The sequence below is a fragment of the Pollicipes pollicipes genome, unplaced genomic scaffold (assembly GCF_011947565.3).
Source record: "Pollicipes pollicipes isolate AB1234 unplaced genomic scaffold, Ppol_2.1 Scaffold_4002;HRSCAF=4701_pilon_pilon_pilon, whole genome shotgun sequence".
Taxonomy (NCBI): Eukaryota; Metazoa; Arthropoda; class Thecostraca; order Pollicipedomorpha; family Pollicipedidae; genus Pollicipes; species Pollicipes pollicipes.
In genome coordinates this window covers 2,002,754-2,013,039 of record NW_023596420.1, presented here as the reverse complement: position 1 = coordinate 2,013,039, position 10,286 = coordinate 2,002,754, and the positions used below count along the sequence as shown (strand labels likewise).

Here is a 10,286-nt window from a genome sequence, read left to right as displayed (position 1 = left end):
ACAATCGAATGTGCCCGAGCAGGTTACCACATAGGCCCCCACAAGAGCGTAGGGCCCCCCATTCAGAAAATAAATGCCCAAGGCCCAGCGTAGAGCGGCCCCGAACAACTGAGCGTGTCCAAGCAGGCAATCAGATGGGGCCCCCGATAGGAGTGTAGGGCCCCAAACAAGTGGCAGAGAACTGGAAACGTCCCAGACCAATGTAGAGGGCCCATGAGCATATCGCAAGTGTGCGATAGGTTAACCGTGACCCAGGTGAAGGCCCTTGAGCAGCCGAGAAGACCCCGGCAGGTTAAGTAATATGGGGGTCCCGGCTATAGCTCACAGAGCCTTTTTGGGCAAACAGAAAAAAATCCGCGGAAGGGACCGTGATTGACAAGAGTGCCCCGGCACGCCAGCGGGAAAAGCCCCAACAAGAGCACAGGGCCCTCCGAGCAAATGCAAAGAGATAAAGAGCGACGTGGAATGCTCCTCAACGATCGAATGATCTAGGAAGAGGGCATATAGGTCCCTCGGAAACAGCAAACAGCCGCTAAAAAGTGTAATGGGCTTACTATTTCCAGTTCACAACTTTTCCAATGCTAAATAATTTTTGGGGCTTCTTATAGGCCCTTCGCCTTCGCTTACGGACTTGTTTTGGTCGCTCGGAAGTCCAGAGATACCCACTTTTGTGGCATTTTTGTGTTAACAAAATCCACCTGTTCGGCCGGCTTACGGGCCCCCCGGAGCCAATTGAACCCCTTCGGGCCCAAAGGGGGGCATGGCCCCGTGCCCCCCCTGGATCCGCCCCTCGCTGAGGTTACTCTCCAAGGTCAAATTCAAGCTTCATGATGGGGAATCCCACGTCACATGAAGCTCATCGGCCCATTTTGAATTGCACAGGATCAAAATCCTCTTCATTGCATTGGCTAGCGTCTGTCAAAAAAGTCATTCCAGGAAATACCCGAATTTCTTCATGGATAGATCCATTAAGCAAAAAAAAACGAAAATACTCCCGCGACCCCCGCCCCCCGAAGAAAGGGTAACATGCAAATTCGAGGTTTCCTTTTTTAAAAGCCAACGTTTCAGTCTGTGAAGATCAAGCGTCCAGTAGCTTAAATTTTTATCTGAAATGTTTTTTTCTTACGATCGGCCTAGTGACAAGATCGCGCATTGATCACCAGCGTTCAATTCGTCGCACTGATCTGCCAACAGACTCCAAGCTGGCCACATCATGAGCACGCTCGCTTGCACAATCTTTATGGCCTCATAAAGTCGGCGATGGCCATTTCATGTCCAATATGTGCCAACGGGCTCACCCGAAGGCTTCGTGGAGCTCACAATCAGCCCTTCGGCTCACCCCATCGGCCGAACCAAACGAAACTCAAAGCCAGTCACAGGCGCGCAACGGCAATCACGTCACGGCGTTCCCGGAGTTGAGACAGCCGCGAGCTCGTCGACCGACAGCATCCTCCGGCGTCGGAGTGATCGCATCAGATGGCGCCTCTGACGACTATCGCAATGAATGACGTGACTTCCGCAGACCGCGCGCAGAATAAGGCGTCTCGCGAGTGCGCTTGCTGCCGCCACAACATAGTCTGACATTTTTAAATCCATGTTCAGCTGAGTGCATCGGCAAAACACAAGAAACACTTCAGCGAGGGTGACGGAAGGTCTGAAATACCGCAAAACCCGTCACAAGGCGCAGAGCTCAAGAGACCCATCCGTAAGCTAACAAAACATTGGCCCAGTGCCCTACCTGTACGCATAAATGATGCAAAGGAAGCAGCGCTAGTCGAGCCAGCCACGTGATGACAATCAATTGCGGACGAACGCCAGCTCATATCCTGGCAAGCAATGCTACTATCAGTGATCTGAACTCCCGTCACGGCACTACTGCGAACGCTGCACACGCCGAGAAGCTCTCTCCAAACACAAAGAAAGCAATTGAAAATATTGCAGCATGGTTGCCTTAGCAAGCGTGAAGAGCCATGAAGTAACGCAGCTGTCTCCTATAATGATGTCACATACCGTTAACCTCCCGTGCTTTCACAAAGCACGCCTCGCCAGCAGACAGCCAGCAAAACATTCTGGCCACACGAACGCACATGACTGACGTGAGAAGGCCTGCCAGATGCAGCCGATTTCACAACGAAGCCCTCGTTTCGGCTCCAGACCCTGCAGACCTTGCCGGCCAGGCTCCGCTAGTTTGTCGGCGGCCCAGGTCAGCGTGGCGTCTGGCCAGACCCTGCAGACCCTGTCGGCCTGGTTCCGCCACAGCTTGCCGGCGGCCCAGGTCAGCGTGGCGTCTGGCCAGACCCTGCCGGCCTGGCTCCGCCACAGCTTGCCGGCGGCCCAGGTCAGCGTGGCGTCTGGCCAGACCCTGCAGACCCTGTCGGCCTGGTTCCGCCACAGCTTGCCGGCGGCCCAGGTCAACGTGGCGTCTGGCCAGACCCCGCAGATCCTGCTGGCCTGACTCCGCGACAGCTTGCCGGCGGCCCAGGTCAGCGTGGCGTCTGGCCAGACCCTGCAGACCCTGCCGGCCTGACTCCGCGACAGCTTGCCGGCGGCCCAGGTCAGCGTGGCGTCTGGCCTGCTGCCAGCGCCACACTGACGGCTCCATGGGCACTGGCTGGAGCAGCCGAGGGGTGATGGGCACTGTGGCGCGCCCCTCAGCGGCTGTAGGCAGAGCTGCGGCGCTCCCCTCAGCGCTCGGACGTGCCCAGCCGGCTGTAGACGGAACTGCCCTTCAGACGGACCACCTGGCCGCCGCTGGCGGTGACCCGGACACGGGCCACACCCAGCCGCGAGCGGACGCCGTGCCCGGCCGCCGCCGGCCGCTCCTCACGCCCAGCGCCGCCCAGCCGGACCCGCGAGCGGGCCGGCTCCACAGGGACGGCCGGCCGGGCGTCGGGCTGGCCGCGGTCCGACGGCCGGACCGGCCACTCCGGCGGCGGCACCACCCGGCGGCGAGGCGGTCCTCGCGCCGGCGCGACAGCGGCTGCGACAGACAGGACACAGCTGGGGTTAGCGGCGCCGACCGCACCCGCAGGCGGCACGCCCCCACCGCACGACACACAAGGCGCGTCACGATGCTCGGCATGGCATACCACCTACCTTATAGACGAGAACATCATAACCGTAGGGGGAGGGGAGGCGAATTAGCATTATCAAAGGGGGAGGAAAACTACCATGATCATGGTCCACAGCATGCATGTGTTATGTGAGCTGTAGCACACACCTCTGTACACAAGTAAATACACGTGTACACGTACAAAACCACGTTCTCGTCCATGAGTGCCTGTGGGGCTAAAAAAGCAACCGGAAACGACAAGAATCCCATGCGGGGGTCCGGGTCCATTCACACTGACTTTATCCCCTCCAGATAGCCAAACCCACAAGTTCTCGACATTACAAAAGGCACTTCCCGACAAAGCACGTGGCAAATACTAAAAAAGTGCAAATGTACGAGTGAAGGATGGCGATACATAACCATAAGCCATAGAGCCACCGTTGCACGTACGTATTTTCATACTGAGGGCTACCATCTGTATTCTACTAAACCAAACAAACTAGGCCAGTGGAAATCAGTTACGCCAATTTCGGCGAATCTAAGTTTGGGAAGACAGCTACATATAAAGGTTACTTGTAGCCCAATACAAATATTCTTGATACTGCAATGCATTTCAAAGCAGAAGCGTCTTGATTCCCAATCTGTGAACACCTGCGAAGAGACCCCTCCACTGCAAGAAATCTCTAATTTGTCGATGGCGTTCAACTCTGAATGCACTATACGAAATATCTTCCCATCCTTGGACACGACATAAGTTGCGAAGCCTCAAAAGCACGCCCATCCCGCCCCCCCCCCCCCCCCCCCCCCCACCGCACTTGCCCCCCCCCTCTCCCCGACACCTCGGCCTACACATGCTTGCCTAAGAACGTCATTTACCCAGTGCTTCCTCGTGCACCAGAGGTCAATTATCACCAGTCAAATTACTCCAAACTCCTTACTCAGCGTGAACATCCGACTGCGCAGAGTGAGAAACACCATTCTAACCGTGCTGGGCGGATGATTGCCTACCATGCCAGACCGGGAAACAGTGCCCTACAATCTACTACTAGCACATCGTTGCACGAAAATCTGCTATCCAACACGACAGCAGATGGAGTGATCGGGCCCACATGGATAGCATTCGCTGTCCGGCGGTACAGAAGCCTGGTGCAACCCTATTCTTGTACTCGCTGTCTGCAGCCATACGTAAAGATATGCGGCAATTTCGTCCTGAACCCACTGGTCGCGTGACGGTGTGTACAGAGGAGCCTCAAAATCGTCTGAGTAGTGACTGGGCGGATGAGGGAGAGCTGAATCTCGGCACAGAATGTGTTGTATGATACACGCTGACCACGAGCCACGGCCAGCGCCCCCGGCGCCCAAAGGCTGATCGGGATACGCTTCAGGAGCGCCCCGGCGTCCACCGGCTGACCGGGATACGCTTCAGGAGCGCCCCGGCGTCCACCGGCTGACCGGGATACGCTTCAGGAGCGCCCCCGGCGTCCACCGGCTGACCGGGATACGCATCAGGAGCGCCCCAGCGCCCACCGGCTGACCGGGATACGCATCAGGAGCGCCCCAGCGTCCACCGGCTGACCGGGATACGCTTCAGGAGCGCCCCCGGCGTCCACCGGCTGACCGGGATACGCTTCAGGAGCGCCCCCGGCGTCCACCGGCTGACCGGGATACGCTTCAGGAGGGCCCCCGGCGTCCACCGGTTAACCGGGACACGCTTCAGGAGCGCTCCAGCGTCCATCGGCTGACCGGGATACACTTCAGGAGCACTTCCTGTCATCTCCGCGACTGGCCGCTTTCGCGATTCTGACGGATGCTCCAGTGCAATGTACGACCACAGGTGACCTTCAGTGCAGCTACCACCTAATACGAAGTCGGTATCTGGCGTGCAGCGCCAGATGGAATGTACAGCAATTCTGACATACACCAAACCAAGTTAAGATGGGATAATGGTGATCTCGGAAAATCTTTCTATCAGTAGACTAGAACCGCGTCAACACGAAAATCCTGAACAGATCGGAGGCAACAGTTTAATAACCTACTCCATCACGTCCTTCCGAGTGCCGAGCCTTTGTGAACTATTTTGCGCCGGCAGCTCTTGTGTTTTTACTAGCCATACGCCAGTTGTGTATGTATGTAAGGGTACGCCGGTCACTGGCGGCGTTCTGCGTCAGTGAGGGTCACTGCCGGCTCGGTGGGTACGCCGGTCACTGGCGGCGTTCTGCGTCAGTGAGGGTCACTGCCGGGCTCGGTGCGGTAACGCCGGTCACTGGCGGCGTTCTGCGTCAGTGAGGGTCACTGCCGGGCTCGGTGCGGTACGCCGGTCACTGGCGGCGTTCTGCGTCAGTGAGGGTCACTGCCGGGCTCGGTGCGGTACGCCGGTCACTGGCGGCTTCTGCGTCAGTGAGGGTCACTGCCGGGCTTGGTGCGGTACGCCGTCACTGGCGGCGTTTCTGCGTCAGTGAGGGTCACTGCCGGGCTCGGTGCGGTACGCCGGTCACTGGGCGGCTTCTGCGTCAGTGAGGGTCCTGCCGGGCTCGGTGCGGTACGCCGGTCACTGGCGGCGTTCTGCGTCAGTGAGGGTCAGTTCTGCCGGGCTCGGTGCGGCACGCCGGCTGGCGGCCCGGCGGCGGTCACCGAGCCAGCCGTGGGCGGGGCCGAGTCGCCGTCTGCGTACCTGGCGCGGCCGTCCTCCTGATGGGCGCGGCTCCTCCTGCTGCCCCACCGGCGAACGTGATGCGCTGGCGAGCGCAGCAGCCTCGGCCGGCCGGCCACCGAGCGGCTGCCGCTGCGGAGACGGCGCCCACGTCACACCACCGCGCCACACACATACAGGCCCGCACACGCAACACACACACACACCACACACACACACACTCCACGCACACGCACACACACACACCACACACACACACACACACACCACACACACACACACACACACACACACACCCACACCACACACACACACCTTGTACTCCGGCCACGTCTACAAACCGTAACGTCTACGAACACAGCAAGCACACAGGGCTATGATGCGTACATCGCACGGCACAACAGCGCCAGCGCACATCCTTACATTCAGATATGACCGATACGAGTGGAGCGCGCCGAGCCACGCCGGGTTGCCCGGTCCCACCCGTCCCGGCTGCGGGACCGTCGCCAAACCGCACCTGCAGCAGCTGCGAGACCGCCGCGCCACCACCCAGTCCGGTGACGGCGAACCGCGTGCCCTCGCCGGTGGTGGAGCTGACCCGGCTCTCAGCGGTGCGGCGCGGCCTGGCGCCCGCCTGGGGCGCCGGCGCCGGGGCCGGCGGCGGCGTCGGTGGCGTCGGCGGCGGCCGGAGTCGGCTCGGCGCCGGTGCAGCCGGCCTCATCCGCTCCGGTGCGGCCACTCTCTGCCGAACAGCTACTGCACCAGGGACATCGGCCCGCGTCACAATGCTGACCGACGCATCGCACGCGCGCAATTTCGCAATTTCGTCGGACGTTGCGCGTGCGTGCGCGCACGCACGCGCAACGTCCGACGAAATTCAACCAATGGACACAAGAACATGCTGCAAGGCCAAACGGCTGTCCGTCACCGAGGGCGTGTACCGGACACACAGCCATCCGGGAGTGGGTTAAGCAGCTTAACGCTGGCGATCCGAGCATCTGGTGTCCAGCTGACATCGCTGCCGTGTCGCACCCGCGGCCCCACGGGCCCACCGACCTGGCATGTCGACGTGCGGCGCGTCCGGCCCCGGCGGCACGATCCGACGCCTGGCTGTCGGCGGCGCTGCCCACCGCCAGCCTGGCGAGGACGAACCCAAATATCCCGTCAGTCAAAACGGGGACGATAACAAGGTAAGAGTCTTGCGCTCGCGTCAAACACACTGTGTCAGCGTGGTATTCTTCCCTTGCACTGCAACTTAACACACACAATTTTCAGTGATGCCCATGAGCGGCGCAGGTAACTCATGCTAGCAGCCTCTCCCACAGCATGTCAGCTCTGGTCGCCGCGGATGACGGCACGACCGGGCCCGTGCAATGTCGTCACCAGCGGGTGAGCACGTACCGTCGTCGTCGGCGTCGACGGCGCGCTTGGTGCGGCCGACGCCGGCGCGGTCCGGTGGCGGCCGGGCGGCTGGCTCGGCCGGCAGCGGCCGGACGGCGGCACGGGGCGCCGGCGGTGGTGCCGCCGCCTCCGGCCGACCGGAAGTCCGCTGGGTCGCCGCCGCGCCTACGCCGATCTTCCGAGCCGTGTACTCCTGCATACATTGTACACCAACCATCACATGGATGACAGACACAGGATAGAAGGAGCCTAATGACACAGTTTATTGAGTCCATTTGTCCTAGAACTAAAATATACTCATGGCCAAAAAAAACAGTACCTTGATTCCAACGAACTCTGAACACCTGAGACACTGCCACTCATACACCTACCCTTCAACTGCAACTTTGTGAACTACAATGCCAACTTGATGAACAGTGCCTTGACAACCTGAATGGCTCACCTGTTGGCTGACAGCTTTGGCATGTTTGAGTATGGCAATAACATCGCCCATTACTGTGATATTCATATCCCTGAGGTAATCTTTGCTCAGGTCAGGCAGCATGTCCAGCCTCATCCTGTTGTCGCTGAAGGTGACTGCATAGTCTGCTGCCACACGGGTAGGCAGACCAGCACCCGTGAAGAAGCCTAGCCAGCTCCCTGAAATATATGCAGGCACATCCATATACAAATGTACCAATAAAAAACAAGTGGCACTAAGGTGCCCTTACCTCTCATAATGTCTAGCAAGCAAGTTAAGTTTGTATGTTCTCCTGAGTTGTATTGCTCAATGGATTTGGTTCAATGAGAGTGCAAGCATGATATTATACTAAGATCAGACTTATACATAATTCATACAGTGCTAAGAGAACACTCCTCACAAAAAGGATGATGCCAAATAAGTCAGACAAGTGCTCTACAACATTCTATGCATCCAGGAACAGAATGAATTAGGATGGTATGCTATTTCTTTCCACATATCTTTCTAAAATGTGACTTCAGTGGCCTTGATACCTTCTAGACTTCTAATAACAATGCATGCTTTTATTTTGACAGATCCTGCATAGACAACATACAGAACAAACATATGTATCACTGTCTTGTTATCGACATATTTGTAATTTACATGCTTTCATGGTACCAAAAGACAAGTTTTCACACTAATGTCACATATCATTATATTGTCATTCATAAATGTCTTGCTTATTGCTAGCGCAACACCATCAAAGTGGATCACACAATTACATCATGTCTCATCAAGTCATAATTGCAGAACTATGCTGTGCTGCCCAAGAGTCAGCATTGCAGGTGACAATGTGTCCTGTGAGTAGAAGTTGGAGCCATTCCACTAGGGCAGAATCTAGCACATATCTTCAGCTTCAGCCAGGATGGGACTCTGTGTTTTGCAACATTGGGGACCCTTTGGAGCTGAATACCATGGACTGACCAAGAACAGCATGCAATGAAGTGGCCCAGGCCAGCACAGGGAGTAATCAAGACTTCATCCAAGAGGTTAACTTGGACCCTGGTAACTAGCATCCTCCTCAACAGCTCAGCAGGCCCAATTTCGTCTTTGGGGTATTTGCAAATTTTTATTACACATTGAACAGTTCCATACATCACATCATAAAAAGGCATACATAACCACTTCATTATCAGCAGTATCCAAAACCACTGCTGACTTAAGGGACCAATCACCAATTTGTGGGATTACACAGCATACATTAAGCCATTTAAGAGCATCTACAATTCACACCAATCACAATGAACAGTTAAATAAACACACTTCAAAAATGCAAGTAGCATGATGCACCCACCAAAATGTGCTCTGATCAGCAACCAACACGACTAACAGTAACATTCAAGGCATTCCCAATCACAGATGCAGCATAGTGTATGCAAATGGAATGGAATGGGTGGTCAACAGACAGTCACAGTATGAATACAGCCCACAAATACCCTGCCAGTGGAATGCACCACTCCTGGATCCTCACCGACTGAGCTCTCCGCGCAATCCATTGCGATCTTGAGTAAGACCCGCCGGCTCACACCGTGGAGATCAAACGCGAACGACTAACGCAAATATTGGACACACAGCAGTTTTCTTGTGGTATTACCAGGTCATTTCACAGGATGCCACCATGTATAGCGCGCCGGAGGACCTCCTGCAATTTTTACCAAATGTCACAACAACCCAGATACAAATATTGACATGTTGTAACGCCCTAGAACCGTTCCTGGCCAGGGCACCCGCAGTTGATGGCGGTCACGAAAAGCGTCACAATGGCTTCGATCATACCCATATATGGCGCTATTTGTTAAATGCCTCCTTCTAAAGTGATGCCAACTTTTCTGGTGCAGTCAAACTTTGGTCAAATTCTGCCAAATGTATACATTTCTGCAGCCAGAAGTTGAAAACAAATGAATGTTATTGAAGAAGTACATAAATATTAATTTTCGGCGTCCGTGAATGGGGTTGAAACGATTGTGGACATTGCGATAGCATCTGCGTCTTGCAGGCTGCAGCAGAAGTTCGGAAATGAGCAGACTTTCGATACAAATTTACCCTTCGTCAAAATAAAGTACGTTAAGTGTGTTGAAAAACCCCCACTCGAGAAGAAATAGTTCGTCAGTCATCCACTTGGGCCTGGAATCGAATGTGAAAATTGAGGCCTTGATTTTATCAATTTTGACAAAAGGACTTACCTGCACGTAGTGATATCGCGTGACAGCATCCCCTGCAAGACCAGCTGCGGTGCGCCGCTCTGTGACGCACCACATCATCACGACTGGACCACTGTGTGTCGTGCGACCACGGTGCTTGTTTCCGGACCAAGCTGGCATGGCACAGAGATTTAACAAATCGCGCGAGCTCGGCACCCGGAGACCGCTCAAGAGCAGGTGGGCCTCATCGCTCCACCTTGTCCCGGAGTCCACTTCGGCGAGTGGTGCCCCAGCAGGGTTTTCATGCGCTGAACGCTGCCACAGTTCCGAACCGATACGCGGCGCCCTACCTGCAAGACTTCGCCGGGCACCTCTACAGTTGCAAAGTATTTTCCAAGATAGATCTGGCGCGGGCATACAACCAGATCCCGGTGGAGCCGTCGGATGTTCCGAAGAACACCATCACAACGCCATTCGCACTCTTTAAGATGGTCTGTCTGCCATTCGGCCTCCACAATGCTAGCCAATCTTCCAACGATT

The 10,286-nt window shown here is 56.0% G+C and overlaps 1 long non-coding RNA gene across 1 annotated transcript; it reads right to left on the bottom strand.

Moving 5' to 3' along the window:
* Window positions 1–7,164: 7,164 nt before the first annotated feature.
* On the bottom strand, window positions 7,165–9,332 carry LOC119094005 (uncharacterized). Its single transcript, XR_005093735.1, has 3 exons — window positions 9,077–9,332; window positions 7,546–7,742; window positions 7,165–7,296 (listed from the first exon to the last, which is right to left on the bottom strand). It is a non-coding gene; the product is annotated as an uncharacterized LOC119094005 (long non-coding RNA).
* Window positions 9,333–10,286: the final 954 nt, after the last annotated feature.